Source organism: Phoca vitulina, unplaced genomic scaffold (genome assembly GCF_004348235.1).
Source record: "Phoca vitulina isolate PV1807 unplaced genomic scaffold, GSC_HSeal_1.0 scaffold57, whole genome shotgun sequence".
In the NCBI taxonomy this organism is placed as follows: domain Eukaryota; kingdom Metazoa; phylum Chordata; class Mammalia; order Carnivora; family Phocidae; genus Phoca; species Phoca vitulina.
In genome coordinates this window covers 9065456-9074930 of record NW_022589760.1, presented here as the reverse complement: position 1 = coordinate 9074930, position 9475 = coordinate 9065456, and positions in this window count along the sequence as shown.

The following is a 9475-nucleotide window of genomic DNA, read 5'->3' as shown; positions in this document are numbered from 1 at the left end:
AATATAGAGAAGAGAAGTAAGAAAAGATGGAGAGTGGTAGCAGGAGAACTAGCATAACGACCTTATGATGAAGAAGTAGAAGTTAGGTATAAATAAAGGGAAGGTAGAGGTACAGGGTAGGTAGAAGGGAAAAGCTAATGCAAAGCCCTTAAAACAGAGATATGCATGGCTTGTTAGAGAAATGGGAAGAAGGTAAGTTAAGGTAGAGCATAGTAATCAACAGAGAAAATAGTAAGAGCTAAAGATAGAGGGTCTGACAGTAGGTCCTTTTAAACTATTGCAAATGCTTTTGATTTTACTGTGTTTTGAGCAGAAGTATATCAAGACTTTTGGAACAATCAGTTGGCTTCAGTGCTGAGAATAATGCAGGTGGTGGCCAATATAGAGACTAATTAGAGGCTATTGGCATGATACAGATGAGAGATAATGGCTTGCAACAAGGCTGCAGCAGATAAAGCGGTGAAAAGTGGTCATATTTTAGATGCATTTTTTATAGAAGAAATTACAAGATTTTCTTATGGACTGAAGTTGGGCATAAGAAAAAGAAAGACATCAGAGATAAGGAAGAGACTGCTGCTGCTTACCACTACCCCCTTCTTCCTTAATAACAAAATCTCATTATTGGAGGTGGCAATTTTCTAAGATTAATCAAAGGAGAATGAGGAGGGGAGAGGGGAGGAAGGGGAGGAGTTACATTTTCCAACTTCTTTTTCAAATTGAGGTGGTGAAGAACACGCAAGGTTAAAATTATTGGGTGGATCTTTAAGAAAAGCACTTTAAAAGGAATAGGCTCAACTGAGATATATACTTTACTGACCTCGTCCTTTTCTTCTTTCTGCTACCTGGAATTTGGGGGAGAAAAGGCTAAGATGCTTGTAAAAAACATAACTTAAGCCCTTGAATGAATAATAGGAGTTGCCCATATCTAAAAATATTTTAGAAAAATAATCCTTATATTTACTCAGTTACTTGTGTCTTGGCTCAATTTCTACCTAACACAAATGAATTCAAAGGTTTTGCCTCAGCAGCTAAATAATGGCATTGTCATTTACTGAGAAGGGGAAAAACAAACAGTGGGAAGGAGCAGATTTAAAGGGGAAACAGGAACTCAGTTTCCCTTACCTTAAGTTTGAGATGTCCATTACATATTCAAATGCAGATTTTCACTAGGTAACTGGGTCGATGAATATTACAAAGATTTGAAGATGTTAACTGAATATTTTATTCAATTAATAAATTTCCATTTTGATGCCATTATGATGAAAGAAACACAAGCAGAAAGAATATCCATTTTTATAAATTCATTATGAACTAATATTTGCCAATTTTACATTAAAAGAAATAATGAAGGATAACAATTTGAAATAAGTTTTGTTTTAAATCAATCAATAACATTTAGAAAAATATGAGGTTTGTCCTGGCCTTAGATATTGCTTAAAGTTATCTGTGCATTTGCCATTCTCATCTCCAAGCCTCTTCCATGATATCCAGACTCATATGCCCAGTAACCATATTTATGACTTGATCAATATAGCAAGTCAATAGATACCTATCCGAGGGTTATAAATATATTAAGAAGGCAAATAGCAATGAAAGTAGTTATGAAAATATATTACCCTGTGAAGTCCACCCAACCTAAGCAGCAACTTAAGTATTGCTGATATAGCATTGCTACAGAAGTATGGGCAACTATATCTCCATAGATTCTTTCTCCATAAAAACCTTGCTCTGCACAAGCAGAATGTCAAAATTGCTATTCTTATAGCTACGTTTTTTTTTTTTTTCTTTCACTGTAATTACTTACAGGAAAATTAGTACCATAAAGTCGCCTATTTATCATCTTATGGTGTACTTCCCATTTTTGATCCTGCCTTTATGAGATTGTATTAAGCCAGGAGTTTATTATTATCCATTAATAACCAGTCAAAATATTAAATTATGCATTTGAAAGCCCTGTTGGGTAACATTTTTAAAAGTTCACTGAACTTTTTTTTTTTATTTCTTTCTCTAGTAGAAATGTGCTGCAAGCACTCAAGGTGTGAAATCAGATTACCATTTAGATGTTGAGAGGTAAATGCAATGACTTTTCATTAACATTTTATGACCTAAGTGTGCCATACTTTGACACTGCCACCCTGCAGTCATTTGTCCTACATCTAAAAAGCAACCTGTAGTCAGATAGGTTTTATGTGATAGGTGTGTTAAATTTTATCATGCCTCACTTTGTCTTCACAAAGATAATTGTAGTGATGTATTAATTAATTCACAAGTGTGTTCTGTTTACTCTGTATATAATGTTATGGACAGGGTTAGACATAGGACAGTTTGTCATTAGGCCTAAAAATTAATGATCTGCTTTACTAATAATTATGAAACTTTTAAAAAATAGTAGAAATCTATGATACATGAATTTTATATTTATTAAAATCAAGAATATTATGCTTTAAACTGCTTTTTATTTTTTAATTTATTTTTTATTATTAAGTTCAATTAACCAACATATAGAGCATCATTATAAACTGATCTTTTTTAAATAAATTTTTTAAAAACTCATTATCTTTGTCATTGTTCTTAGATGTAAAGTTATAAAAAGTAACTTTTTTTTTCTTATCTCTTATGAAGAATCTTTTAACTTCACTTCAAGAATTAAAGCATGTGTGTGCATGGCAGCAGTATCCAAAACAATTTATTCTACTTGTTTTAAGTTGTCATGGCCTAATTAAAACCAGGGAGGAAAAAGAAAGACAAAATAGGGTTAGCTTATAGTTATGCTAACTTTGAATATGACTAATTACATCCTTTGATTTGTTTTTGAGTTATTTCTTTAGAATAAAAGTTGAAAAGCATTCTGTAGGAGCATTTGTTTTATCCTATTTGTTCTATGTACTCATTAATTTCCTTTTGTAACTTGATAGAGCATTTATTACTTTTTAGCAAATTTGAAAAACTTTTCTTCTTTTTGTTAAAGTTAAATGGAGTTGGTATTTGCTCACTTGTTTTCTTAATTTGCTCTGGTGAAGAAATAAATTTCTAAAAATTTATTTAATAGCTTTGCACTTCATAGGTTTTTTAGGACATTACTTGGGAACACAATTATCAAAGCAACATAGATGTTTATGTTAAAGATTCCCTGATCTCCTACACTCATGCTTTTGAAACAAATATACCTGACAAAGTATATTTTCTCTTCTTAGCCAAACTTTACTGAGACTCCCCTGAACTCTTTTTCAACTAGGCCTCAAATTTTGGGCTTTTGGACTTCCACATTCATCTATGCATTGTCCAATTTTAGCAAAAATTCTGCTAAGTCATTTTAGCCAGTATCTCCCATCCTCCATATATGACCACCCTCAATATCAAATCAGGTTCCTCATTCTCCATCATTCTTCAGTTGATTTCTGATCACCCTTCAGCAAGAATCTTATTAGGTCAATTTAGCCAGAATTCCCCCTTATCTGTGATGTTTCCTGTTAATAATTTTCTAGCCACCAACTCCCACTGTGCTCCTTAGATATAAATTCTCACTTGCCCGTGTTTTATTTGGAATTGAGCCTGGTTCTATATACTAGTCCCCTTTTATCCATGGTTTTGCTTTCCTTCATTTCAGTTACCCACAGTCAACTTTGGTTTGGAAGCAGATGATCTTTTTTCTGACATATTGTCAGAAGGTCAATAGTGGTCTTAACACTATGCCACAATGCCTATGTCATTTACCTCATATCATCTCATCACATCAGCATTTTATTATTTTACGTTATCATGGGAATAAGGGTGAGTACAGTAAAATAAGATATTTTGAGAGAAAGACCATATTCACATAACTTTTATTACAGAATATTGTTCTTTTTTTTTCCATTTTATTATTAGTTATTGTTGTTAATCTCTTACTGTGCCTAATTTAAAAAATTAAATTTTATCATAGTGAATAAGCAACAGGCAGGGTAGGGAGAGATAGGTAAGGGGCCATAGGATCAGGCCCACAAAATTGAAAATGTGGGAGATGAAAGGAAACCAGAGATAAGGGAACACTCCAGACCCCCCTGCCCTAGGTGTCCGAGGGGGGAGTCTTATTTATGACAGTCTCCTGTGGTCAACAGAAAATAAACAGACCCTAAAAAGAGGTAAGCCATTAAAGATATTATCACTAGTCCTGCTTACACAAAGGTGTTATCAGTAGAGATGTCAAAAAGATTTAAGTTCCCTGGTTAACTTTCCATAAAAGACCAACCCTAAAGGCCCTCAGTGGCAACCCTGTCAGGACCCGTCTCACTTCTGAGAGCTTTTTCTGTATGCTTGCTTAATAAACTTCTATCGCTTTACTCACTCTCTTTTGTCCACGAGATTCATTCTTCGACTCTGTGAGACAAGAACTTCACTCTCCCGCATCAATAGGAATATCTGCATATGAAAGAACTGTATATATAAGGTTCAGTATCATCCTCTGTTTCAGGCACCTTCTGTGGGTCTTGGAACATATCCTCTACAGATAAGGGGAAACTACTGTACTGAAATCTCTCTTCCCTTATTATAATAGGCATGGATAACATTTGTTTTTACCACTTCAACTACTGTCCAGCTCTGGTTGTTCTTTAACAATATTTTACCAATTTGATCTCATATTTTATCTTCAAATAATATTACATGACTTTAATAGACAGATATTTTATTTGCCTAACCTCTTACCCCAACCCTTTATTGAAGAGGAACAAAACCTTTTTTGCTGGGAACTGCCCATTGCCCTATGACAATCCATATTGTTTTGTGTTGAGCTGAAACCTTACTTACTTACTAGAGGTCTGTTCTTCCATCTTGTGAGCAACTTGCCTTAACTGGGTCAGTCTTTCCTTCAATTTGCACATTTTTGTTGCTAAGTTATCTAAGAAAGAATGGGTGATTTCCAACCTATTAAGGGATTTTTAATGGTGGTGATGACAGCTCTATTAATATGCTAATATAAAGTTTTAAGATTAGGCCTGGACATAAGAACTGTTTCAATTTTTCAAAAATTGTTTCCAGAGCAACCCTCTTGGGTCCCCTCCCTCTTCGGGAGCTTTGTACTCTATCATTCAATAAACTTTACTATAGCTCAGTAAAAAAAAAAAAAAAAAAATGTTTCCAGAATGAGAACACCAGAACCATGTATAGTGCCATCTTAGCTTTTCAGTTCTATGTTCACGTTTTTTTTTTTTTTTTTTTTTTAAGATTTTATTTCTTTATTTAGAGAGAGCACACATGCTTGCACATTGGGAGAGGGGCAGAGGGAAAAGGAGAGAAAGAATCTCAAGTAGACTCTGTGCTGAGTGCAAGGTTGGGCTCAATCTCACAACCGCGAGATCATGACCTGAGCCAAAACCAAGAGTCCAACACTTAAGCAACTGAGCCCCCCAGGTGCCCCTGTTTTCAAGGACTTTTGATTGCAAGTGACAGAAAACAAAATTTAGACACAAAGGGAATTTATCAGAAATGTCCCAGGAACCTTAAAACCAGTCAAAATATGAGAAGGGGAAGAAAAAAGAATGGTCAGTAGTCTATCATTATTTCTATCAATACTCTTCATGACTTGTCTCAACTCTCTACATGTCCAGTATTTTTATCTCTCTAACCTTAGAATGACTTTATACAGAGGAAAAAAAAGACATATTTAAACCTTACACTATGTCTTGCCTCAGCAGAGGTTGCCAAATTTGCTCAAACCCAACTTTTAAAATCCTAAGGAGAAATTAAAGGGAAGATTGACCACAAGTCATAAATGTAATCTTTCAAAATGAAAATTTTGCCAAACAAAACATTGGGAAGCTTTTCATGAGAACTATAGAAATAGCTTTGAGGATATAAAAAACAAACAAACAAAGGCAAGTTACACAACTTACCAAATATGATTTTAGAAGAAATATATTGTCTTAGAGATGGGTTAGTGTTAAATATGTGCCCATACGAAAAGAAAGTGTCCTTTGTATAAATTAAATTTATATTGTTTTCCATTAAAGAGAGCTAATAATAATTTCTATAGTGACTATTACTTTTTTTACAATGCAGCAGACATTAAAAGAAGTTGGGAGATCTATAAAATATAAACTTTTTTTAATTAAGAATATTTTATGTATTATATATTGCCTTCAGATTCAAAGTAATATTATTAAAGGGCATATATAAATCCTAATTTTAGTCTTATTATTTCACAGGCATTTTTGGACATCAACAAATACAAAACAATCCTATTGTTTGAAGTTGTAGTATTTCACAACTGACATTGTGACTAGCAGCTGAATATGTTACCACTACTGTTTTTAGATGTATTTCAGAACATGTAGAATGAATTTGTAATTTAATTTTGTTCATTTTGGGGGGAGCCTGCACATTTCTTTCTTAAAATTATATTAAGGTTTCTTTGGGATTTGTACAAAGGCACAAAAATCATATTATATAAATTTAATACATTGAAATTGATATTACTAAGCAAATTTGTTGATTCTATATGGCCTCATCCTGTGGGGGAAAAAGGTTATTTTTTAAAAGATTTTATTTATTTATTTGACAAAGAAAGAGATAGCGAGAACAGGAACACAAGCGGGGGAGTGGGAGGGGGAGAAGCAGGCTTCCCACTGAGCAGAGAGCCCTATGGCGGGCTTGATCCCAGCACCCTGGGATCATGACCTGAGCCAAAGGCAGATGCTTAACGACTGAGCCACCCAGGCTCCCTCTAGCTATGAATCTTAGATGTCATCTTCTTCCAACAGAAACCTGCTTCATCAACATTAAAAATAGTGTAGCCGCCTTTTTAAGAAAAAAATATTTATTTTTTTTATTTATTTGAGAGAGAGAGAGAAAGAGAACAGGGTAGAGGGGCAGAGGGAGAGGGAGAGAGAAAATCTCAAGCGGACTCCCTGCTGAGCACAGAGTCCAGTGCAGGGCATGACCTGAGCTGAAATCAAGAGTCAGATGCTTAAGCGACTGAGCCACCCAGGCACCCTTAGTATGGCCACCTTAATTATCTTAGCTAGATTTTCTAGACAACTTGCCACAGACTCTACATCAGCACTTGCTGCTTCAACTTGCACTTTATTTTTTCATAACTAGAAGACCCTTACCTTGCACTTTTTATGTTATCGAGTTGGCTTCTCTCCTTAAACTTCATGAACCAACTGCTGCTAACTTCAAACTTTTCTTCCACATCTCTCTCAGCCTTCATAAAATTGAAGAGAGGGCTTTGCTCTGGATTAGGCTTTGGCTGAATAGAATGTTGTGGTTGGTTTGGTCTTCTAGGCAGACCACTAAAACTTTCTCCATGTAAGCAATAAGTCTGTTTTGCTTTCTTATCTTTCATGTGTTCACTGGAGTAGCACTATTAATTTTCTTTAAAAAATTATTCTGTGCACTCATAACTTTGCTAACTGGCATTGGAGGTCTAGCTTGAAGCCCATCTCAGCTTTTGACATGCCTTCTTCATTAAGCTTAATCATTTAAGTGAAATGTTCATTTGAACATTTAGAAGACATTATAAGGTTATTAATTGTCCAAATTTCAATACTGTTGTGTCTGAGAGAACAGGAATTCCCAAGGACAGGGAGATCGGGGAACAGCCAGTCAGTGGAGTAGTCAGAAAACATACATTTATCAATTAAGTTCACCATTATATGGGCACAGTTGGTGGCACCCTGAAACAATTACAATAGTAACATTGAAGGTCACTGATTACAAATCACTATAATAAATAGAAACGTCAACATTATTATGTACCGTGCACCAAAAAATAACTCTAAATGACAAATGTACCTAAATTCTATACCTAAAAATGTAAACCTAAGCAAAAGTTTCTTCCTTCTTTTTTGAGAGGGAGAGAGAGAGAAAGAGAGAGAAAAGGAGTTGGGGGAGGGACAGAGGGAGAGGAAGAGAGAGACTCTTACAGGCTCCATGCCCAGTGGGAGTCCAACTTGGGGCTCAATCTCACAACACTGAGATCATGACCTGAGCTGAAATCAAGAGTCAGACACTAAACCGACTGGGACACCCAGGGGTCCATAGGCAAAAGTTTCTTAAGTGGCACACATAAAACATGAAGTAAATAAAAAACAAAATCAACAAATTAAGTTTCATAAAAATTGAACACTTTTGCCATTAAAAGGACAATGTTATGTAAATACAACATAAACACAATATTGAGTCAAATATTTTCAAAAATATATTTAACAAATGATTTGCAAATCAGATATCTGCTAAACTACTTGCATTTTAATTAAATAAAAACATTAAAAACTCAATAGTAAAGATATAATTTTTTGAGTATATAAAATATTTGAACAGAAACATTTAAAATATATATACATTACAACAAAGGACAATAAACAATGCTCTACTTCTTTTTTTTTTAAGATTTTATTTATTTATTTGACAGAGAGAGAGATAGAGAGAGCAGGAACACAAGCAGGGGGAGTGGGAGAGGGAGAAACAGGCTTCCCGCCGAGCAGAGAGCCCGATGTGGGACTCGATCCCAGGACGCTGGGATCATGACCTGAGCCGAAGGCAGACGCTTAACGACTGAGCCACCCAGGCGCCCAACAATGCTCTACTTCTAAGGACAGCAAACTATGGCTCTTGGGCCAAAAAAAGTTATTTTCATAAATAAGGTTATATTGGTACATGGAAATATTTATTTGTTTACTTATTAATGATGGCTGTTTTGCACTACAATCAGAGCTGAGTATTGCCCAAGAGGCCTTCTGACTCCCAAAGCCAAAAATATGTACTACTTGAGTATTTACAGAAAATGTTTGGCAACCCTTGTTTACATCATTACTCAGAAAGTAAATACATATTTTTTAAAAAAATTAGATACCATTTCATATTCCATAAAATAATGAAAGTCAAAGAAACTGGCCATTCCATGTGGTGGCAAGGATATAGAGCAAATGGATCTATCAAAAACTGCTGACAGAAATGTTAAATGGTACAATTATTTTGGAAAACTCCTCACTTTTTCTTTATTTTTTAAATAACTTAGGGCTTAAAGAAATTTTCAAAGTTGTGCATAGTTCCTGTGTGCTTTTAACTCAGTTTTCCCTAGTGATAACATCTTAGAAATAATAGCACATTATCAAAATGAGGACACTGATTTTGCATAATGCTAGTAACTGAAGTACAGACTTTATTCAGATTTTACCAATTTATTGTAGTTGCTTGTGTATACAAGGATGGATGGCATAATAAAATTAATTCCAAATATTCAAAGCAGATAATAATGGTAAGATTATGTTGGATGTTTGGGAGGGGTAGTTTTCTTAGCGTTTTCTCTTTACCCTGATGACTGGAGTAGAATCCTAGGACAGAAGTGGTATTAGCCCCCTTTCACTAGCCAAATTTTGAACAATGTTGAGAAATAGGCAATTTTACTCCACATGTGCATGTTCTTATTGATGCACTTGAGGATTCCTGAGTCAGTCAAGAGTCACAGTAATGTCCGAAACCCCTTTTCACCTTT